This window comes from Eleutherodactylus coqui, chromosome 9 (assembly GCF_035609145.1).
Source record: "Eleutherodactylus coqui strain aEleCoq1 chromosome 9, aEleCoq1.hap1, whole genome shotgun sequence".
NCBI lineage: Eukaryota > Metazoa > Chordata > Amphibia > Anura > Eleutherodactylidae > Eleutherodactylus > Eleutherodactylus coqui.
Window position 1 is genome coordinate 98,151,495 of NC_089845.1, and position 25,194 is coordinate 98,176,688.

Consider the following 25,194-nt stretch of genomic DNA (forward strand, 5'->3'; position numbering starts at 1 on the left):
GTACATACTTCTTTGACCTGCAAATATAACCTCCACTCTCTCAAGAAATAAACACACATATAATACAAGAATACAGTAAGGCCAGGCCATGCAGTAATGCATAATTACTCCATGATCCATAAGTAGTGTTCAGTGAACCAAAACCTTCAAATCCGAACTTTGGGCTGTTCATCTCATCTGAGTGCACTAAAACACCTCCTCCTGACTTGGTGGTTAGCACTGTTGCCTTGCAGTGCTGACGTATTTCGTTGAAATCTGACCAAGCAGATGTTGTGCTAGGCAACAGTGCCAACTATTGAGCTACCATGCTTCTTCCTCCAGAGATGGGAAAGCACAAACACAGAGAGAACTTACAACTGCTATGCAAATGTTGTCATTGATCATATTTGAACCTAGGAGCCCAGCGGTGCAAGGAAGCAGGGCTAACTACTGAGCCACCATGCTTCTTCTTAACTCTTCCTTCTTCCTGCTCTGGAAAACAAGGAGGAGAATGGAGAATCACCCAAAAAGAAGAAGATCTTCTAGATCATCTAGATCTTTACCCTCGGATTCTATACTTGGTTCCCGTACCTATGTAACGATAGAAGCACTGGATCCAAATGCCACGCTGTGTGATTGATGGGGACTTTGATGGCCCGGGCATCAAAGCTGTTACCCTAATGCTAGACTTGTTGCCTAAACCTATGAAAAGATAACTGTACTGGATCCAAATATCCAGTTTATTCATTGGGCAGTGTTAGGGTCTGTGCACATCAGTGTCAATGGTTCCGTTCAGAGCCTCCATCACCAATTTCCATTAAAATCCAGGATGAAATAGTGCTACATTGAGTGCTATATCCTCCTCTAATATGCTGGACGGACAGTCAGAAACCAAATGGACCATATTATAATCAATTGGTCTGTTTGTCCAGTGGCTTCTGTTTTCCAGCACCCAAAATGATTCAGGAAAACGGAACCCAAAGAGCTAGTGTGAACAAACCCTTAATTAGATGACTGCCTAGTTGTGTTATTTGGGCACTATATAGCATTGTTATTTATATACTGTACTGTTGCATTATTTGGATGCTATCTGCCATACTATAAAGGAAGGTGAGGTCACCATTAGAAGATACTGCACTGGACATCATCCAATCTAAGATTAGCACTTATTACAGTAAAGATTATAAGAAGAGCTTCTAATATTATTCACAAGTATGTATGCAATTGTTTCTGCGGATTATCATAGCTATAGATATGTGAGATAAGGAAGTAGTTATCATGTGGTGGACATTTTCTTGGCCTTCTTCCCAGTAATCTCACTGAAGAACACTAAATTCACCCTCTCCTTAGCCAGAAATGATTGCCTTCAAGCAACAATACATTGATTTCAAGTTAAAAGAACACTAAACTTAGGAAATGCGAAAAAATATCCTTGCACTTCTTCTTTTAATCTCCATCTTTACTTTGATGCTAATGCCCCCCCTCTACCTCCTCACTGTCCGGTTTCCAGCTGCAGCAGGAGCCTCCCCCCTACCATTGCAGTAGGACAAAAAGATTATTCAGCTCCACCCAGTGACTAGGCCCATCCCAAATATGTTCCTCGACTCAAAATGGAATAGAACAGCAGACGATTGAGCCCTGTGTTCTCTGCAGGATTCCTACAAGACTGTTTGTTTCAAGAGCATGCTGAAAATCCTACAGACAAACAGTCGGGGCACATTATTCTCCTGTTTACTTCTGTCATTGATTTGTAGCTTAAAGGGCTATTCCCAAGATTGACCCTTTTCACTTATCCACAGGATAGTGGATAAATGTGTAATAGATGGTGGTCCCATGTCCCCCTCTCCTCACTGTGGGCTCACTTCAGGTGGACATAGAGTTGGACTACTGGAGACGGGCAGCTATTTCCTTTAGCCCTATTGAAGTGAATGCTGCAGCACCATACATGCTTGGCAGCCAGTCCATTCAACCACATCACTGCAGAGGGCAGGGCAGTGAGCCTGCAGTAAGGAGAAGAGGGGTAAATGCGATTTCCGCTTGTTGATTGGTGTTATTTTTTAAATATATTTGTATTTTAGGCTTTTTTTTAGTTTCAAAACTTTTTGATTTTTATATAACTTTATACAATAAAAAGCTGCAGAATACCCCTCGCAGGGGTGACTTTAATAAAAATAATCTTAAGGGCTCAGTTACACGGGCACCGATGCGCCCGTGTTACTGCATGCAGAAGACACCCGCACTGCAGGTGTAGACGACTCTCCGCACTGCCGGAAGAAAGAACACATGACAGGCAATGGAGCTATGTAGGCTGGAAAAGAAAAGACAGAAGTGGTTATAACCCACTTCTGTCCTCTTTTCGGGGTCCTTGGCTGTCTCTCACAGCCAAGCACCTGACCTACTCCTATAATGTATGTTTACAATGGTACGGGTTTAAAGTCCAGGACCAACCTCTTGATATGTAAGAGTGCTAGTGTTTGTTGGCTAAAGAGTTAAAGGGGTTGTCCCGAGGCAGCAAGTGGGTCTATACACTTCTGTATGGCCATATTAATGCACTTTGTAATGTACATTGTGCATTAATTATGAGCCATACAGAAGTTATAAAAAGTTTTATACTTACCTGCTCCGTTGCTGGCGTCCTCGTCTCCATGGTGCCGACTAATTTTCGCCCTCCGATGGCCAAATTAGCCGCGCTTGCGCAGTCCGGGTCTTCTCCTCTTCTCTATGGGGCTCCGTGTAGCTCCGTGTAGCTCCGCCCCGTCACGTGCCGATTCCAGCCAATCAGGAGGCTGGAATCGGCAATGGACCGCACAGAAGAGCTGCGGTCCATGGAGACAGAGGATCCCGGCGGCCATCTTCAGCAGGTGAGTATGAAGACGCCGGACCGCCGGGATTCAGGTAAGCGCTGTGGGGGTTGTTTTTTTAACCCCTGCATCGGGGTTGTCTCGCGCCGAACGGGGGGGGGGGTTTAAAAAAAAAAAAAAACCCGTTTCGGCGCGGGACAACCCCTTTAAGGTTGCTTCACCAAAATATGGTCCATTCCAAATTATGTACCGATCCACTGCAGGATACCAAGGAAAGCCTGTGACCGGGCCTTCATGAAAAATTTCCCAGTGGAAGTCAAGGACCAAAGCGAGGAGCCACAAAACACCACGGCGTCCCTTGCGGTAAGTCTAAACAAGTCACTATCTGAGGTACTCTCTGCTCTCTTCCCCTGAACAACAAACATAAACTTTTTTCAACTTTACTCCAACCACATCTTTTCATCTAATGGTTCAAAATCTTTTCCCCCCAAAATATCTGTTTCTTATGCTCATTAAAAAATAAGGACATTTTTGGTCCTTTCTTACCGATAAGTTCTCAACGACAAACTTTACATCTTTCCCTGCCCTAGAAGCTAAAGACTTGCCAAGTCTTTCTCCACTTTTAGCCATTGTAATTGGCCATAAAGTACCACTAGGCATCAGTGTGTAAAGAACTGAACTTCCTGTGTCAGCATCAACAATTTGAGCGATGCTCTTAACAGTACAGTAAATCCCCTGCGCTAAGAATATATGCAAGTAAATTGGAAATTTGGTGAATGCCCAAAGGCAGCAGGATAGATTAATGTAATTTGATTCCTCACAGTCTCTATAAAAAAAATAAAGAAATAAATAAAAATCACGAATCGCGCTGCATTTTATCTAAAGTAAATGTTGCATCTGCACATTAGATAAAGCGCTGTGTTTATGCTGCTTCTATTGCTCTTGAACAATGTACTGTAGTTCAAGAAAATATATTATTACTCTCATTTGGCAGAGTTAGGCTGACTTATTGGAAAGCCTTTTTTTCAATTTTACTACCACGATGCTGAAGTCAGAGACACAAAATGCACTGAAGTATCGCGAAGAACATAAAGTTGAAATATGACATTTTTTACTCAAGTACTCCGGTCAAACCCTGATAAATCATACTAGCCAAGCAGTGATCTTATCCCTCCCGACTTAAATAAATCCAGCCTTGCAAGTTCATGTTGTTGGAAGTTGTCACTAAATGGAACTGTGACCTTATCCGATGTGTGAACTTATCCGGCAGACAGCAACATTTATTGTGAAGATTACAGAATGGGAAAAATATACTTTGGATAATTGTAATTTTGGCCATATGCAACTTGCTGAGACAACATCTTTGTCATGTGTCAATAATGATGCTTCTTCTGTCTAAGACAAGTCATCTGGAAATGGAACTGTTCAAAAATTGAATTCTGAAATTTTTTATTTTCCGGACTGTGTAGTTCTCAAGGATAGAGGCATTCAGCTTGTGAAGCTAGATAATATATACTGAATGGTCTTTTTATTAGAGACCCCGGCACTTTCACGATTGGAACTTTTTTGTATGCAATTAGATCCATCATCACGGAGTGTAGCAAAATCAAGTGACAAGTTTTCCGTGGATCAGTTTCAGTGTGAATCCACATTAGGTGGGAAAATCCAGCGATCTGAGTGAGTTCCAGCAAGACCTGGTCATCGGTGCTAGACTAGCCGAAGCCAGGATTTCATATACTGCCAACTTTGTGGGGTTTTCTTGTGCAAGGATGTCAAAAGAATATCAAGAATGGTGTGAAAAACATCCAACGAAAGGGAATCCTGTGGGCGTAAACCAAATTGTCAACAGAAGGGGTCAAAGGAGGATGGCAAGAATCATTCTGCGGAACAGGCGGTGTACGGTCAAGCAAACTGCAGCTGGACACAACACTGGTGCTTCAACTAACAGATGTGAACATACATCTCACCGATGTCAGCAGATGACTAGTTCAAGTGTCATCTAAGTAAAACAGAAAGGTGAGACTCCAGCAGGCAAAAGAGCGCAACAATCGTATCACTGAGCAGTGGAAAAACATCAGCCGGCCAGATGAATTCAGATTTCTGTTGCACCGTGCTGATGGGAGGTCAGAATTTGACACAAGCAGCATGAATCAATGACCCCTTCCTGTCATCTGGTCAGAAGATATCGCACCTCCATCTAATTTGCGTCAACTGCAAGAAGCTTTCTGTTAGCATGGGCCAATATTTTTGCAGAAGGATTTAAGCACCTAGTGCAGGGGTGTCAAACTCATTTTCACCGAGGGCCACATCAGCCTTATGGCTACCTTCAAAGGGCCGATTCTAATTGTAAGACAGTAAAGTAAAAGTAAACCCCACAGTGGCCCGATTGGTAATAAGGTTCCCCATAGTGGCCAGTGACGCACGCCATTCTGCGCATACACACGCACGCCATTCTGCGCATACACGCGCACGCCATTCTGCGCATACAGACGCACGCCATTCTGCGCTTACAGAGGCACGCCATTCTGCGCTTACAGAGGCACGCCACTCTGCGCACACACCCGCACGCCACTCTGCGCACACACCCGCACGCCATTCTGCTCACACACCCGCACGCCATTCTGCGCACACACAGACGCACGCCATTTTACGCACACACAGACGCACGCCATTCTGCGCACACACAGACGCACGCCATTCTGCGCACACACAGACGCACGCCATTCTGCGCACACAGACGCACGCCATTCTGCGCACACACAGACGCACGCCATTCTGCGCTCACACAGACGCACGCCATTCTGCGCTCACACAGACGCACGCCATTCTGCGCTCACACAGGCGCACGCCATTCTGCGCATACACCCGCACAGACGCACGCCATTCTGCGCGCACAGACGCACGCCATTCTGCGCACACACAGACGCACGCCATTCTGCGCACACACAGACGCACGCCATTCTGCGCACACACAGACGCACGCCATTCTGCGCACACACAGACGCACGCCATTCTGCGCTCACACAGACGCACGCCATTCTGCGCTCACACAGACGCACGCTATTCTGCGCTCACACAAACGCACGCCATTCTGCGCTCACACAGGCGCACGCCATTCTGCGCTCACACAGGCGCACGCCATTCTGCGCATACACCCGCACAGACGCACGCCATTCTGCGCATACACCCGCACAGACGCACACCATTCTGCGCATACACCCGCACAGACGCACGCCATTCTGCGCATACACCCACACAGACGCACACCATTCTGCGCATACACCCGCACAGACGCACACCATTCTGCGCATACACCCGCACAGACGCACACCATTCTGCGCATACACCCGCACAGACGCACACCATTCTGCGCATACACCCACACACCATTCTGCGCATATACGTACAGACACACACACATATATACAGACACACACACATACATACATACAGACACACACATTATATATATATATATATATGACACACACACATACATATATATACACACACACACACATATATACACATACATACATATACACACACACATATATATATATATATATATAGACACACACACATATATACACACACACACACACATACACACACACACACATATATATATATATACACACACACACACACATATACACACACACACACGTATATACACACACACACATTATATATATATTTATATATATATATATATATATATATGAGACACACACATACATATACACACACACATTATATATATATATATAGACACACACACACACATTTTATATATATATATATATATATGACACACACACACATATATAGACACACACAAGGCTCTCACCCTGCAGCTGCTCCTCCTCAGCGATGCTCTCCTTGCTGCAGAGATCATGTTCTCTGCACTCCCCCTTCCCTCCTCCGCGGCCGTTGTCAGTCTGCTATCGGCACTCCTCTATTACTGTCTGCAGTAGACAGAACAAGCCGAGAGCAGACTGCCTACTGACAGCAGCACGGAGGAGTGAGGGAACTTACTGCATAGCCTGCGGGCCACAGAAAATGAGGCGGCGGGCCGGATTCGGCCCGCGGGCCTTGTGTTTGACACCTGTGACCTAGTGGAATCTACAGCATGATGAACTGCTGCGGTTCTGCCCAAATTCATTATACACCAATGCTTTCCTGTAGACCAAAGGAGGTCCAGCATACTACTAGATTGGGGTCTTTTATAAAGTGGTCATTCAGTGCAGACAGGCAGCTGATTCCACTAATAATTAAAGGGATTGTCTGGTTTGAAAAAAAAAATATTTTCAAATACCATGCTAGGTCATTCTGAGATGAAGGAGCATCCCAACTTCAGATCTATATCAGTTACTGGCAATGGACAGCCGTTACTAAGAAAGCCCCTTTGGAGCACCTGGAGTCTGTTCATTACGCAGATTTCAATAAACACCATGTAATGCTCCATTTCTCCTGTGGTGGCACTGCAGGAAATTGGTACACTTGGTTTTCCTCTAATCTACAGGTGATTACTCGGGTTCCTGAAAGCGGGACGCTACTTGACCACCTTATATTTCAATGAAAATGGATTGTCTAGACTGGTCAACGGCTTTAATATTGGTGCTGATAATCTGTGGAAAGAATATTATTGCAGACTTTACTTATTTCTACTCTTTATCTTTCTGTAAGGGTAGAAGAATTTCTTTTTGCAGGGCAATGCAAATATTGTATTACTAGGAGGAGAGGAAGGAGAGGGTAGCATGAAGCATGTCATAGGTCCCAAGACTCAATAAGGAGATATAGCCTCATAGTAAATGCATGTAAGGGATTAAACATACAAATTCAATGGTTTCAGGATAAAGGTCAGTAACTTGAAAAACAAAACACAACCCATGGGTTTTTTTTCTATTTTCACTAATTTTGAGCATTTTAAGGAGTTCAGGACTGATTGCATTGGGAAAATGATGATAACAGAAAGTCAAAAAGAACTTAATTGACTACATAAACCTTATACCACATTCCTAGAAGCCTGGAGGTCACAAAAAATGCATTGAAAGGCCACATCGAACAACAGTTAGCTAATTAAGCAATGCTGTTGAATATATAATGTGACAAGAAAGAATGTGGATATGCAACAGGATAATTGCCACAAGGGAAGACTGAAAGGAGTCGAGGTGAAAGCTGCCTTCCGGGGAATTCTTGCTTTTCCAAGTTATTAATCACTTTAAGATACATGTATGATTTGGTCTTTCATCAATACTGATCATCATAACTTAGTTCATTGAAAAAACATTGCACTCTCTGTATTCAGTATTACAGTATGGTTTCTACACTGTAGCAGCATGTGGTTGGTATGTGCATGACATGTTTTTTCCCCACCATAGACAAGAGCAGCTCCTTATTATAAAGGTATTCTAATCATTTACATTTACGAGTATATACTATTTGTAGGTTACATTTATAGCTATAGGTAACCTTATTTGACAACCTAAATATATGAATTGGGTTTATATAACTAGGAAAACATTGCATCTGATGCGATCCAATCTAAAATTGGAAATTCAAGTTCCAGTCGAAAGACTTATCAAAAGTAGTGGATGCAGCTACAATACACCAATACTACCACAAATTTACTGGACGCCTGAGCAAGAAGAAAAAGTAGTATTATTTCAATATGTTAATACTTAGTGGGGCTCCTTAATGACATTGGATACTCTCCGTGGTATACTTTCTACTCACATCTGATACACTTCAGCTGGTATTTCCCTCCATTTATCCTGCAAATGTCTGACAAGTTTTCTCAATGAAGATGCATCAGCCAGTCTACAATGGTGCAAGGAGCATAGTCATTGCACAGTTGAGCAGTGGAAGAACATTTTATGGAGTGGTAAGTCACACCACTCCATCTTCAAATCAGATGGATGCATCTGGGTGTGGACGATGCCTGGAGAATGGCTTTTGCCTGAGTGTGTTGTGCCAACAGTTAAGTAAGGCGGAGGTTCCATTATGGTCTGAGGATGTTTTACCTGGCATAGTCTCGGTCAGTTGGTTGTAGTCTAGATAATAATGTGCGAACAACAATGTGGCAATACTCTGGGAACGGTCAGCAGTACATCCAACAAGACAACGCGCCTTGTCACAGCTCCAATCCTGTTTTACACTGGTTTGCGGATATGGATGGATGTTCCATGATTGGACTGGCCTGCACAGAGTCCCAACCTGAACCCTACTGAAAATCTTTGGGATGAACTGGAATATCAGGTTAGGAAATAAGAAGAGCGTCCATTTCCTTTGAGATAACTCACCAGACATTTGCAGGATGAATGGAGGGAAGTGCCAGCTGAACTGTATTAGGCATTAATAGAGAGTATATTAGGGAGAGTATCCAATGTCATTAGGGCCAAAGGAGCCCCACTAAGTATTAATATATGGAAATACACTAAACATTAAGACATGGCTCGTTTGTTGGCTGATCTGTCAGTTTATGCAAGAATAGAAACACTCACTGGTTCTCTGTACTTCTTCACATGTAAATGACAAGATGTGGAGCCGATCAATTACAGCTGTATGGGAACAAATGTTCACATTAACGACTGTTCATCCCCACAAAGTCGATTATCTGGCGTGTGTCAAATGCAGTGAATGACGCCAATCAACATGCTTGGGCACTCATTACAACAGGCCAGTTCTCATTTCTCTTCATGGAACATATGTCTACTTTGTGTGGCTCCCAGCTCAAGAGCTCTTGGGCCTGCTTTATGTGAATCCCACAGAGATTGGTGTACACAAAAGAGAGGAAGTCACGTAGCAAAAAAATCAATATGGGCCCTTTATTTAGGAACTGAATTTTGCCACCCAGGACCAAGGGTCTGGTGTTTAGTTTCCCTTCCCCTTCCTTTCCATGATTCTTAAGACATTTACCAATCCTCTTGTTTTCAAGCAATTCAGTTCATCTGGGGAAATATTCTGTCTGTAGGTAAATACCAGGTCCAAGTGGCAAACTACTACTAGTTTTATTAACAACCAATTAAGCTTCTATGTGTTTTCATAGAAACAGATCCAATCAAAGCATGCCAACTATGCCGCCGTGTGCCAGATCAGGTGTTTTCTATGTACAGCTCACTTGTAAGTTTGCTCAGTTATGTATCCTACCTCCCTTTTCCTGTCTCCATGTGTCCCCTTTTATATCTTTATTCCTCTGTCACTCTCACCCTGCCTGGTTTTCTTCGCACAAATGCACATGATACAGAAATGCCAGGGACTTGGCAAGAGGCAGCTGATGATATGACTGGAGAGGGTTTCGTTGATAAGATCATCATCTGCTGCTGGACTCAAGGGCTTGCTTCTTTCCTCGGAAGAGGTGCAGCCACCCCTGATAAATGTCCCTTTGTGTGAAGATCTTTCCTGATACATGCAAAGACATTTTGTCCTCCCATCTGTTTGTTTTGTTATGTGTTCAGGATTAATATCACACAGTCCAATGCCTTTTGTTGAGGCATCTCTCGAAAAACTAAATCTGCTCCCTTTGTACAGAACACATCCTGTCCCTGACTCATGCATACAGCACAATTTTAAAGCGCATTTCCACAACAAACTTGTAGATATATGACTTTGTACACAGACATCATATACCGTGAAACATCCGACCATTTGAGGGTTGTCAATAGAGAGGAGTCTTAGTTCACTTTGGATTCATCAACCTTTTTTCTACCCTAAGTGCATAGAGGTCTGTATTAGATAGGATTCTTCATCATGTCCCACAATGTTAGCTATAAGAGAGGGATTGGGAGTGGAGGAACCATCTGGGCGTTAGGCATTAGGCCATCATCCTAGTACACATGGCCAAATTGAACGCATGAGCTTTTTGTGGGTTACAACAACCCTTAAAGACGTTTTCTGGGCATATACATTTGATGACCCATCCTCAGGATAGTTCATCAATAGTTGATTGATCGGGGTCTGCCACTTGGATCCCTGATGATCAGCTGATCGTCTGGCTATGGTCAATACAACTGAGCTGGACATCTGCATTGGTGGTCAAAACCAGAGGTGTAATAGAAAGGCTTATCTCCCATTGAAATCGATGAGAGTGGTGTCTTCCACTACATTTCTAACCCCTCGTTGAAGTCAGGTGTGATTTTCCTTGATAGGGAAGTCCCAGCAGTCGGATCTTCACCAGTCGACAAGTTATCCCCCACCCTGTTATTCCCTGTGGATAGTAGATAACTTGTCAGGATTGGAATGCCTCTTGATTAACATATTAATTACACTGTGGGTTACATTTTTAATAGAGATGAGCGAGCGTACTCGGATAAGCACTACTCGCTCGAGTAATTTGCTTTATCCGAGTATCGCTGTGCTCGGGTCTGAAGATTCGGGTGCCGGCATGGAGCGGGGAGCTGCAGGGGAGAGCGGGGAGGAACGGAGGTAAGATCTTTCTCTCCCTCTCTCCCGCCCGCTCTCCCCTGCTCCCCGCTGCGACTCACCTGTCAGCCGCAGCGGCACCCGAATCTTTAGCCCCGAGCACAGCGATACTCGGATAAAGCCAATTACTCGAGCGAGTAGTGCTTATCCGAGTACGCTCGCTCATCTCTAATTTTTAATCCTTTAACAGGTTGCCCAAAATTTGAAAAAGTTGACTTGAATCGAGCTGTGCTGCAATACCAGACACATTCCAAGGATAAGAGTTGTGCTGCTTCAGTGGACAATCACTTTAATGCTGTGAGCCTATGGCCACCTTTGTAGGGAACTTCAGATCTGCAGCATATGTATCTGGCAACTATTCGACTAGAAGACCATATTGAGTCTTGAACTTACTCATCAGACAGAAGGCCATTCATTATACACCAATGGTTCCTTGAATTAAAATGCCAATCTTCAATACATTCCTGGCATATATTCAAGTTTATATGTAGAAGGAATCTTACTATTACTTGTCATAATTAAGAAAACTACCGACTGTAGACGTTGCTTGTCTTGTAATTGAGAAACGACGAAACAACATTATTTGGATTAATTTGGGATTAATCGGACTGTTTTTTCTTGACAATCACGAGGAGTAGTAAATCACGAGCCATTACCTAGAGGATTATTCAATGTATAGAGTTTACCGAAATGTCATAACCATGAGACCATGAGGTGAGCAGTAGTGGATGGAATCTATGATTTCTACTTCTGTTATTTTCCAATTTTTAATGGTAAAATATTATTTTCCGCTCACTTTGGCAGCACGTATTCCAAAATTGGAACAATATGGAGAAGATTAGCATAACTACTGTACAAGCATGAAAAATGTGTGAAGTATTCCATCCGTTTATTCCACTCGGCATTAGATGCTGATTTTTTTCCCCTCATATTAATACTAAATTTAGAAAACAGAACTGCCATGATATTGCCTCTCCCTTGATCCTGGCCTGTCACATAAAGTAATTCCAAATATTGATGTTAGGACAAAAAGTTAACTGTTTGTTGGGGTATGTGCTTTCAGAAATGTTGTAAAGTAAGTTGAGTGCTCTGGCAGGACAGAATCGAAAGAGAGTGAGGTGCAATGTTTTAGTGCTGAGTCAGCAGTGAGAGAGAAGACACAGACAGACCATAGAGATAGAGGTCCCATGCGTAGAGAAGGAAATACAGAGATACAGAGGGACAGACAGACCCTCCGGAGAAGGCTCATTAAGATTCCTAAATACCAAGACCTGTAACCGGTGCCAACCGATCCACCAGAAAGATCAACCTCTGTTTACCTGTATGGTACCGTAGTACAGAGTTCCCTTTGTTTCCCAGTTAATAAACAGTTGAGCAGCATGTGAAATCGGCAGCAGCATCTTTTTTTCACCTGGATGACAAGCAACCATGCCTGTCACAGGTGTTCTTCAATAAGTATGGGCAAGGTAGCTTGGTGTGCCACCCCTATGGAATACTAGCCCCATCTGTATGGCTACAGAAATGGACACTGAACCAGAACCATCAGAGCCAGGTAAGGGACAGCATATAGAGACCCCAGTGACCCCCTTCCCTAGGCCTATCCCAACGCGGAGTGAGACACAACTTGCCTGGTCACTGCATTGAAAACAAAATTGTATATGCCAGGCAACATGCATTTTGACTTTTTCTTTCTTCTTCCCTCTCTAATTTTGAACTATGAATTTGAGAAGAGGGAAAAAAATATGCTGCTGAGACGCATCGTGATACGGCAGCAACCTCCCACCTACTGCTCTGTCTGAATTGGAGGAATTGCTGATCTTCCACTACCTCCATTAACTTAAGGGGGTATTCTCACCTCTTAAAGGGATGGCATGGCACGAAAATGGTTTAGCGATGGAGCTCTTTCACTGTTCGTTGTACAGAAGAACTACAGCACAGTTCATTCAAGAGAATAGGGACAGTTGCAGTACCTTGCACAGCCAAGTGGCTGGGAGTGGTGCTGTGCTGGAAAAAAGAGTGACTGGACCACAGTGCTAATACAGTGCCGAGTCCCCTTCTTTCTTATTATTGTCGAAGTCTGAGGTTGGACCCCCATCGATCATAAGTGATGGTATTTTCTAGCAATCTGCCATCACTTTATGAATAGGGGATACTCTTTTAAAGAGATGCATCACTTGCTTAGTTGCTGACTTCTTCAGCGGCGCCCAGGTTCTTAGGCCTTAACAATTAGGTCAGAGAGGACCCTCTATTGTCTTTTAAAGTAAAACATAGGGTACGAAGGGCATTCTTGAGAGTAAGCAGATCTGCCCAAGTCTGGATCACTGGAGAAGAGCCATCATGGTAGGTGACATTTTAGAGCTGGAGTAGTACTTAGCAAATAATGGGGTTTCAACCAGCTAAATGATCCCCACTGAATAACTATTGATAACCTATCCCATAGGTATGTCATCAATAGTTTAGGACTGGAAATTTCTTTACATATACACCAATTATATTCTCTACAGTATTTCAGTCATCTCGGTATCCATGTTCTATATGACTTATTGGAACATAATACGTCATACGGGTGGCCCTACTCAGGACTCCTATCTATGAACCATACTGGGGATCCACTGACAAATGATTACTCTGGAGGACCTGCCTATATAAAGTACAGTATGTATTACATGGTTAAACAGTTATTTGAATGACAACATATAATACTACATTCCCTTGCAGTGGCCACTGTACAGGAATTGCATAGCCATCATCAACATTTAAGTCCGCTGTTCACCAGGCCAGATTCTTTTGATAAAGAGTTTGTTAATATCAGACAAAGTATTTGTGCCAAGATTGACGTTTATCACCAATTCATAGGATAAATGATAAAAGTCTGATTAGTGGGGGTCTCAGTGCTAATGCCCTTACCGGCAGGGGCACATTGGGCATAGGGAGAAATTCCAGTAGGCTAGTCAAGTAAGGGGCTAGTCTAGTCAGGTAGGGCTGGCTTCAGGACTTTGAAGGCATGCCAGGACCCATTGCAAATACAATGATCTGCATTAAGATTGATACAATATGGAGCACCTGCTATAGACCCCATTCTCCCATGAGGAAGGCACAGACAGACATTGAGGAGGGGAGAAGACGGTGCAATTTAAAATGCCAATAGCACAACATTACATACGTTTTACACTATCTTCTTAGGCCCCACCTACCAGCAATGTGACTGTACATACAATTTTGATGACCTTACCTACTTATGTTGGTTTTACCTCCTAGTAATTTGGACTGATATATGACATGCGGCCACAAGATTTTTTCCAGGGCAGCGTTGGTCATACATGTGTGGTGTGGCTCCATTCATCTTCAGTTGGACCAGTGGAGAAGCCCTTGTACTTGGTTATTTCTGTCAGCCCTACTGAAATGAATGGAGTGGCACTGTGCATGCGTGACTGCCACTCTATTCAGTCTCCATGTCACTGTAAGTGGGTATAGAGAGCCAGAAGTGATGAGAAGAGAGGGACACAAGATCTCTATTTTCAGGCACCGTGGTGAGACCCCAACCAATCAGACTTTTATCACCTATTATGTGGCTAAATGATAAAACTCAATCTTGGTATAGCCCTTTAATGGCCTAAATATCGTAGTTTGTGGCCATATTTATCCATTTTAAGTTTTAATTTTTGCATTTTTTACATTATATTCGATTAAACAACTCATTTGATTAGTTTCCATCATTTGTGATATATTTTTCTTTCTTTTTTATCCATAAGGGCATACACGACCTTACAATGCCCTAAAAGTAATACAATAAAACATAATTTATTATTTTCTAATCCATTTTGAACCATTAAAAAATTCTAATTTGAATTTAAGATTAAAAATTATATTTTGAAGGTTCAAAAAACATTTCTGCAAGTTTGAAATCCCGACTGCAAGAAGGACACCATTGCACAAAAAGGATTATAATGTGGTTTACTCTATTTATCCATTTTTAAGTGTTTATTTTTTTGCATGCTTTTACATTAAATTAAACAACTTATTTTAGTAGTTTACAACAGTTTTTATTGGTTTCCTTAATTAGTGATAAGTTTTTTTTCATTATTATTTATCTATAGGGGTATTTATATATATATATATATATATATATATATATATTAGCTTACAAAGCCCTGGAAAAATAATACAATACAAATCCATTTTGATCTATAAAGAAATTAAAAAAAAACAAAAAAACAATTTGATTTGAGCTGAAGAGTAAAAAGAGTAAAAAAAGGTTTAGAAAAAATTTCAGTAGGTTGATAATCGTGATTCCTATGGATGCATCATTGCTGAACGGCGTTATGTCATACATGCAGCAATTACATTTTATGTGAGCAAAAAAATCGGCGCTGAAATCTATTTGGCTCCTATAAAACTTTAAGATGGGAATCGGAGAGAAGTAAAAATGACACGTTACGGAAAACAAATGACGTCCTACATTTAATCTTGTAAACTGTGATGTTTGCAGCGGCAGGAGGGGATGATAGCAAACTCCAGCGTTGAAGGAGGAATGTCACAGTGTTTTGATAAGAGAGCTATGAACTTTTTTTCCCCCTGGTGAGATTATCAAGAAGAAGTGAAGAAAATGCATCATTTATAACCTGGAGCCCCACCATTATCTCAGGCCGAGACACTTGTTTTAAAACACACAAGGACCTTTTTCTCTGGGACTAAAGCCCTCTGTTAGGCTTAGACTTCTTTTGAATCATGAAAGAAAGTTGACACACATGCAGTCGAAGTTTCCAAGCAACCACGCAATGGGTGGCAGAAAGGCCATTTGTGCACCCTCAAGGTCACCACTGAAAAGTGCAGAGGAAGCAGAAGAGATGCAGAAGCTTCTTTGATCGCAGATGATATCTTATATGGTAAAGGAGAATATAAAGAATGCAATGCTAAGAAAAAGCAACACAAAATGTAAGAGAAGGATCAGATTATAGAATATAAATTCTTAATGCCTCTGGGACGCACTTATGTACATTGTAATCTATACTATTTCCTCACAGTGAACGGGCGAGAAGAGAGAGAATAGGTTGAATAACAATATCTGAGAAACTTTTAAGTACAAGTAGTTCCTATCTATCTATCTATCTATCTATCTATCTATCTATCTATCTATCTATCTATCTATCTATCTATCTATCCATCTCATATCTATCTATCTATCTAATATCTATCTATCTATCTATCTATCTATGTTATATCTATCTGATACCTATCTATCTATCTATCTATCTGATACCTATCTATCTATCTCATATCTATCTATCTATCTCATATCTATCTATCTATCTCATATCTATCTATCTATCTATCCACTGGAAGAAAGTTTTACAACAGACTTTGAGCCAGAGAATAGGACCTGTGAAGATGTGGAGTATTTCTGTAACAAAAGTACTACATCAACCCAAGTACTATCTATCTATCTATCTCATATCTATCTCATATCTATCTATCTATCTATCTATCTATCTATCTATCTATCTATCTATCTCATATCTATCTATCTATCTGTCTCATATCAATCTATCTATCTATCTGTCTCATATCTATCTATCTCATATCTATCTATCTATCTCATATCTATCTATCTATCTATCTATCTATCTATCTATCTATCTATCTATCTATCTTTTTCAACCCATAGTTGTAGGTGAAACATTGCATCTTTATATTTAGAGAAAGTTCCTGCTTGACTTTCATACTAGCTAAATATCGGATGTCTTTCTTTTTTCATCTTCAATGTACAGTTGTCTCTCAACATAGTCCAATAATTAGCTCTGGGAAGCGATAACAATTTTGAATCTAGCAATTGCGTTGGAAGGCGCCGGAATGTCAACACCTCACACCCCCAAAACAAAGAGAATTAAAGAGATTGTTCAAGTTTAAAAAAATTATTTAAATAACTGCCCATGGTATAACGTAACAAAAGAAATGATACTCACCTCTCTTCACCCATGGGGAAAGGATGTACCAGCTCCAGAGGTGATTCCAGTCTCTGCCACCAGCGGAAGTCAGGTGACCAATGCAGCCAAGCAGATGCCGCAGCATTAAAGCCCATTCTCCTGGCATCAGCACTCACATGCTGGGTGCCATGATGTAAGGAGTTTGGACCAGTGACCTTGTGGCAGAGACTGGGAGAACAGCAGGAGCTGGTATACACTTTTCCTGGGAAGATTAGAAGTGAATAACTTTTATTATTTAATATCACAGGCAGCTACCGTGTTTACCAAAAAAAAGACCTACCCTGATTTTCAATTATATCATTTAGGGAATGGTTGTGATTGGTTAATCAGCCAATCAGAGCCGGCGCTCAATGAACCAATCAGAGCAATCGCTTCCTGGAGGCTGGGTATTCAAGCCCCACTACTAGGAATCAATGCTCCGTCGGCGTTCAGGATTACACGGAAGCCTGCAGCAACGATGGAGACTAGCGCGAGGGACCCGAACGCCGGCTGCTAGGCACTGTGAAAATAAGACACTTTACCTCTTTTAGGGGCAAAAATTAATATAAAACAATGTCTTATTTTCAGGGAAACAGTATTTATATGTATTTTTTAAGTCGGACAATCCCTTTAAAGAAAAATAAGCGCAAAACTACAGAGGAAGCAAATTTAACATTAATTGTAATAGAACGGCACAGAAAGTTATCTTAACTCATTAAAAAGCTATTGTTCTCTTAGTACAACAAAACCCATTGCAAAGTAATTCAAAGTGTAAAACAAAACCCTGATAGCCGGACACACCGTAATATCACATCGCCAATCTACAGAAAAATACATCTGTAATATAGACAAAGTAAGTCTAAACACACATCTGACGATATAGGGAGGGTGTGCACTGACTGTCGGGGGATGATGAAAGGGTTAACTGCATGGTGTTCCCGGCCTCTTCTCCCCACCTTGTTATATGTCCTTTTGGTTTGGCCTTGTTAGTCAGGTCCTCCCCTAATTGTGGGCTAAAAGAATTCTCCTCTTACTGTTGCCCTTACCCGCTGGGGGGAGATGATTTAAGCCCAGATTTTCCTTTTCCAGCCTCTTCCCTCCTGGAGGATTTGGTTGCCCCAGCTTCCCTCCTTTGTGAGGCTTTATTCTATGTTTGTAATGTTATGGTTCATGTATGTTTTTCACGATGGATGGTTTACTAACCTGCATGTTATTATTTGTACATTTCCTATATTAATTGAAGTCACAGTTGGCGGTAACTGATATGTTGGAGATGTATGGATGAGCTTAAAGACGGACTTGCCCGTCAGGAGTCTGGCAGTTGACATACCATTTCCTGTTCAACCCGTAATTGCCTTAAGGAAAAATGTTGAGTTGAGAGCTGGAAAAAATGAATAAAGAGCTGTAGCCAACAGTCACCTAGAAAGAAGAGTTACCTTGGTATTCCTGTGTGTTTATTCCTGGCATTTCTGGGGTAAGGGGCTATTGCTATGCTATGTCAATGGCTGTGATAGGCTGCTGGCAGCCTTACATATAACTGAGCTCGCTACTAGAAGCCGGTGATGACTTTCCACAAAAGTGACTTCAGGGTCTGAGACTGTAACTTCACATACAATGTAATGTATTATATGCTGACACCGTAAAGTCACATGAATTGGGGCCATCTAATCTTGCATTTGTACAGCATTCAACTTACAATTGTGCAATGAGCAGGAAAGAGTATGTAAGCTGCATGCATGTGCCGCATCTCCACTCTTCTTCACTCCCCACCCATACCATATTATTTTTAATACTGCCTGTGGTGTCCTCATGTGATCCCTGCCTTTCACTGACCTAGCACCAAGGATGCTCTGCACCAGCTCCGCATTGGTTCTCTACACTCCCTGTATGTTCAATGGTAGAGTATGAAGAGCTAGTTAATCCTGTGTGGTTGAGGTTAACTGCTACAGTGAAATTACACCAATGTCCTCACCTAAGGGTGGCTTTACATGGGACAACTATTATCTGAATAGTCACTCGAACTAGTCCATAAAGCATATGAATGGCTGTTGTTTGTGTGCTTTTACATAGTGAGTGTTGTTCACTTGTTCAATTTTGCGATTGTTGAACAAATTGTTGGGAGCATTTACACAGGTCAAAATAATGTTCCTCAACTGATTAGGAGGGGTGAAGTTCTTTGGCGGGCATTAGAGATGAGCGAGCATACTCGCTAAGGCAAACTACTCGAGCGAGTAGTGCCTTATTTGAGTATCTGCCCGCTCGTCTCTAAAGATTCGGGTGCCGGCGCGGGTGAGAGGTGAATTGCGGCGGTGAGCAGGGAGGAGAGAGAGAGATCTCCCCTCCATTTCTCCCCGCTCTCCCCCGCTGCTCCCCGCAAACCGCCGGCAGCCAAATCTTTAGAGACGAGCGGGCAGGTACTCGAATAAGGCACTACTCGCTCGAGTAGTTTGCCTTAGGGAGTACGCTCACTCATCTCTAGTAGGCATGTATATTAAATTTTGATCCCTCCCCAACACATTCTCATTGGTTGCAGAGTCCACTGAACACACATAAATACATGCGTGCCATTTTCCATTGGAGGGCAAACCAGCAAGTGCTCGCTCCAACAAGTGTATCTTTGAAGACTAAAACCAATGACAGACTGTAGCAGGAACTGCCCTGGATCACTCGCAAAGTTTTTATATTTTTTTTCAGGAACCACAATTAGTGTAAAGTGGAGGGGCAAAATGTTCAAAAAAAGGCGGAGTCAATAAATGTTCAGTGGGAGCATTCTCTGAATCAAAAGTGCCTACCACCTTGCAAAGTTGTTGGATGGTCATTGAAAGACAATGGCACGTGATAATTACTCACCCAGTGACTATTTTCAGTTGAGCTGAAACAAAGCGACTACTGTACTAAATCTCTTTTGTCATCCAATAGGTCGCTGTGTTTACTTGAAACAACTGTTGCTTACATTCGCTTTGTCAGGCACCTATTCGGGCAATAGTTATTTTGGGTAAAGTAACCCTTAATTGTTGTGCACAGTGGAGACGTCTGGTCCTTCCTTCCAACCTAAGCAGGTAGAAATTTTAATTTTTGTGCCTACTACTCAGCCAGGATGTTATTAATTTAGTGCTATTAAGTTAATTGTGTTATCAACATCTTTCAGGGACACACATGATTGGCTGAAAGATCTGAATGTGTTTTAACCTAAATATTCACACAACTGGCTAGATCTTCCAGCCAATGGTTTGTGCCACAGATTAGTACTGACAGCATGATTGCAAACTGAACACATATTCAAGTTACAATCACCGAAGGGAAGTCATCGAAACTTAAAAATGTTGTAACCCAAGGCCATTTCAAGTCAGAGGGCTTCTGTATATTTAAGGAATATTGACTGAAGCTCTTTTTCAATTGCACCAAGGCATCCATCCAAGGACATAGATAGCATAGATCAGGCCATGCAGATACTTTGAGGACCTTGAAGAGAGGAGCTTATCCCCTTTGCTCCTGAGTGGTAAGAGCATATGCAGGACTTCCATCTCTTGAAGGACTATATTGTTGGCATGCGATGGAGTATTTGCTTGATGGTTGCGTAAAAGCCGTAAAGGTTAAAAAATACCTATGCAAAACAAAGGCAACTCAAGGCATACTGGCCAAACATATCAGAAGGATACTCTTTTGGCATACAGAGGGCCCATTATACCCTTGGAAACATTTAATGTCTATGTGAGAAGCATGTATGCCAGATGTACATCACAAGCGTCACAGTATACAACAAGCACATCTCCAAAATAACAAGTAGAGTTCAATGTTAAACTTTTTTAATTGAATGAAATAAAATATTTGAGTCTTTAACCAGCAGGGTTGTTCAATCACCATTTCAATAGTATACAACAAAGTCTATAGACAAGAATGAAGGTGAATTTGGAGCTCTACTGGAGCATTTAATCGTGTGCCTACATTGCACTGGCTCTGACTTTTATGTATCACTAGGACTTAACAGAGATGTGTTTTAATGAGATGCATGGAATTTTGTCCCTATGAATCCTAACCATTTACATTCCTTTGCAAGCTTAAATAATGCAATGGAGAGCCTTCTTACTTTTGGCATGCCTGTAATCAAAAAATGATGCAGAGCATGAACAATGCAAATATCCAATTTGCCAATACAGGTGATACCATATACTGCTGTATTTGTCGACTTTCACCCGTATTAAGACAAGAGTAACTTATCAGTATAGTGTAACGTTTTCAGAGCAAAAACAAAAAAATAATTAAAAAAAAAAACCCCAAACTGAAATGTGACTTCTCCATATCTCCCTTTCCCGATTTCTTTGTATACTGAGACCTCAGATTGTACTTGCATTTCATATTGCTGCCTCCTATTCTTTAGCATTTGAGAATTTATTTACGGTGATGCCAAATAGATGAAATGACCACCAGATTGGCATTGTAGATACATAAGGGAACATTTGGAGCTTTTACGAAGTGTGTAAAAAGTAGACAAAATAGAATTTAAGTTCAAACTGGTCCAGTCCTCTGTGCCCATGGCTGGTGTGAATCTGAGCTGAGTTCTCTGACAAAAACATGGTGAACAAAGTAGAGGTCAGGTCAACCTTCTCCGAATAGTGAATAGGAAGGGGGAGTTAGCAAGCAATGGACATGGCTGTACCTGGATGGTTGCTGAGGTGGATTAAAAAGAGCAACATAATGGGCAGGAAAATTCAGATTTAAAGGGGTTCTCCAGGACATTTATTATTGATGACTTATCCTATCTCCGCTGATGAGCTGATTTCCAGGCCAGCTGTAAGTATGGACAGAGCTGGAAGCAGACTATGTTGTCGGTATTGAAGCAGCCCAGTTTTGTTCTGCAGGCACAACTCTCATTGTATTCAGTGCTACAATGTTGACAGCGCTATCTGCTTCCAGTACTTACAGTGGGCCTGGCAATCAGCTGAGCAGTGGTCCCCTATGGATCTAGTATTCATGACTTTTCCTGAGGAAGGGTCATCAATAGTTAAAGTACAGATAACCTCTTTAAAGCAGGCCTCCAGTTGCAGGATAAAATCTTGACATAGGAGCTGAGGAGGCAGTTATACTACCTGTTGTTGGTCTATTGTGCTAATGCCCAACAGATTGGGTCCAGTTTTCAGCCATCCACAATGGCTGATGCAATTTCCAGATTACATAATCCCTATGGTGTATTGGTAGTATTAGACTACCAATGCACTATAACTGCTCTGATTGGCCAGCACTGCTTAATTGATCAGTGCTGACCAATCAGACAGCAGTGCACAGTGTGCATTAGGTAGCCAGAACATTTCAGCTGCCATCTTGGACAACTGAAAACAGAATCCCAAACCAGCGGATTAGAGAGACATTGGCAGAAAAGAACAGCAGGTATCCCACCCTCTGGTCCCGGAACAGAAGTATACCCTGACAGTTGCTTTAAGCTTATGAGAAATTTTCTTACCTTTAAGTTTCCTTCACATGAGCTCATATCGGCCGGCCGTTTTCATTGGATTTCAATGCATCAGATCACATGGGCGTATTTCTGAGACGTAAAAACGCCCGGCCAAGCCAATATAGCACCAGGCATTTTTACGTTGGGCCCAAAAGATAGTCCTGAAACTATATTTTGGGCTTGAATAAGTCGGCCTCTGCATGGGCTCCTATGGGAGACCATAGCAGCGGCCGTAGGTGAGAGGGAGTTTAGCAGCGTGGCTGCTAAACTCCCTCCCTCTGTTCTCCTCCCCCCATGCAGGCTCACCTCTCGTTCCTCCCTGCTCGTTCTGTGCAATGGGAGGGGGTGGGACAGGTGGAGCTAAGCACCGGTCTGCCCCGTCTCCTCCCATTGATGGCTATAGACAAGGGATGGGAGTGGGCATACCTTAGCGCCCGCCCTCTCCCTGACCCCTGTCCATAGCCATCAATGGGAGGAGGCGGGGTGGACCGGTGCTTAGCTCCGCTCCCACCCCCTCCCATTGCACAGAACAAGCAGGGAGGAACTAGAGGTGAGCCTACAATGGGGAGGAAGGGGAAATGGGTGATGGCCTGGTTAGCTCTGGCCTCACCAGGCCATATGAACGGGCGAACAAACGTTTGATTTGTGCGCCTGTTCACCATATTTTTCACTCCCAACATAGCGTACATCGGCCAGCTGTGAAAACGGCCTGCCAATATGCGCTCGTGTGAAAGAAGCCTTATAGTCAAATGGATGAGATTTCAAGAAATTTGACTTTAATTGGTATCGACAGATCCATAACAACCATACTATAAAATAATATGTTATTTATCCAGCAAAGTAAATTCCATTAAACAAAGAAAAAGCCAAAAAGTGCAATTCTCGTATAATCTCACTTCAAAAAAACAGAAATAAAGAATAATAATCAAAAAGTCGTAAGCGTCTCAAAATAGTACCAATAAAAACTAAAGTTGTCCATCAAAAAACAATTGCACAAACAGCTCTGTCAACCAAAGAATAAAAATGCTCTGGTTCTAAAAAGGTGCCACCACACAAAAAACCTTTTAGTAAAAAAAGGGCTTAGATTTTGCTACAGTAATGAAACATAAAAACCTTTATAAATTTGATGTTGTCACAATCGTAATGACCCCTAAAATAAAGAGAACAATATTTATATTACACTGTGAAGGCTGTAAAAATAAATCCCAAAAAACTATGGTGATTTTTTTTTTCCATTGACCCACAGCAAAAAAATTACTAAAAGTTATTATATACATTGTATGTACCTGAAATTGGTTCCTATAGAAACTAGAACTTGTTCCGCAAAATGCAAGATCTCGCACAGCTACATTGACGAAAAAATAAAAGAGTTATGAGGGCTGGAACACAAAAGGGGAAAAAACTTACTGGTTCTTAAGGCTATAATTAGTTATGTTATTAAGGGGTTAACAATGCACTTTAAACAACTACGTTCTGCGCCAAATACATGTATAGAAGACATAAATTTAGTGCTTTTTCATTTCCTTGGTCTCAAGAAACCATTAAATATTTTGGAGCATTTTTGATTAATCCCCCCTCTCTACTGCATGTGGTGAACGTTCTGCCCTTACTACAGGTTCTCAAACAGGACTGTGATTCCTGAACGCAGGGGCGGTTTTTGTGATTCGGTAGATGTGCCATAATTATTATGAACATACTTCCCTGCATGTTGTACTTTTTCAAGCACTACCAATCAACACGCCAAACTTCTGTTTCAGGTCTATCCATTCCATGATAGATGAGTTTATCTGGAAGGGTAAACCGGCACGTATTGCTCCTCACATCCTATTCCACCCAAAAACCAGGGGAGCAATAGGCTTACCAAACATAACTGCTTATTATCAAGCCTCCCATCTTCTAAGGTTGTTGATAGGTGTGGACACACTGGAAATCAAAACTGGATAATGCTCGAACAATCATTTCCTTCCATTGCTTTATAAAACGACTGCACAACCTCATCCAAGCATCTGCCAACATTGAAGGTAGCATCTAGAGTATTTCCCAGGGCAGATATCTCCACAACACCATCACCGTTGTAACCTATCTTAGGTAACCCTGTTTTTCTCTCGGGGTTCTTGGATCTTAGACAATAAGTCTAGAGCTCTGAGTTTTATTAAAGATGGGAGATGGGTATCTGAGTTAACGCTCACATATTTCTGAACCATGTGCCCTCACAACTTGGCAAATAATCCAAGTTTGTCATATTTTATGTTCATTGCCTCCGGTTGAGAATTTTGTTCAAACAAAGACTCAGTTTGAATGCCTGTGCTTGATGTCGGGTATTATTCAGCATGCTCTCTCTGAAATATATAGATTACTAGTCTTACCAATAGAAAATTAGAAAACGCAATCCTAGGCAGACGGCCGTGGTTTGTCTGAGCGAAAACACGCGCAGAAAACAAACCAAGGCCTGCTTTATTTCAGCCCCGCACAGAAATGTCACTCCCCAGCCGCCAGCTCTGGTCTGAGCATGCATCGGCTGCCCGGCAGCCGACACATGAAATAGCCGGAGCAGCGGGAGCAGGTGAGTGCTGCG

The 25,194-nt window shown here is 42.1% G+C and overlaps 1 protein-coding gene and 1 pseudogene across 1 annotated transcript in view; one reads left to right on the top strand and one right to left on the bottom strand.

Annotated features, from left to right (window-relative positions):
* Positions 1–25,194, bottom strand: part of ZFPM2 (zinc finger protein, FOG family member 2) — a 421,708-nt gene that overhangs the window by 252,612 nt on the left and 143,902 nt on the right. The gene's annotated exons all lie outside the window — the stretch shown is intronic.
* On the top strand, positions 11,998–12,098 carry LOC136579387 (U6 spliceosomal RNA; annotated as a pseudogene).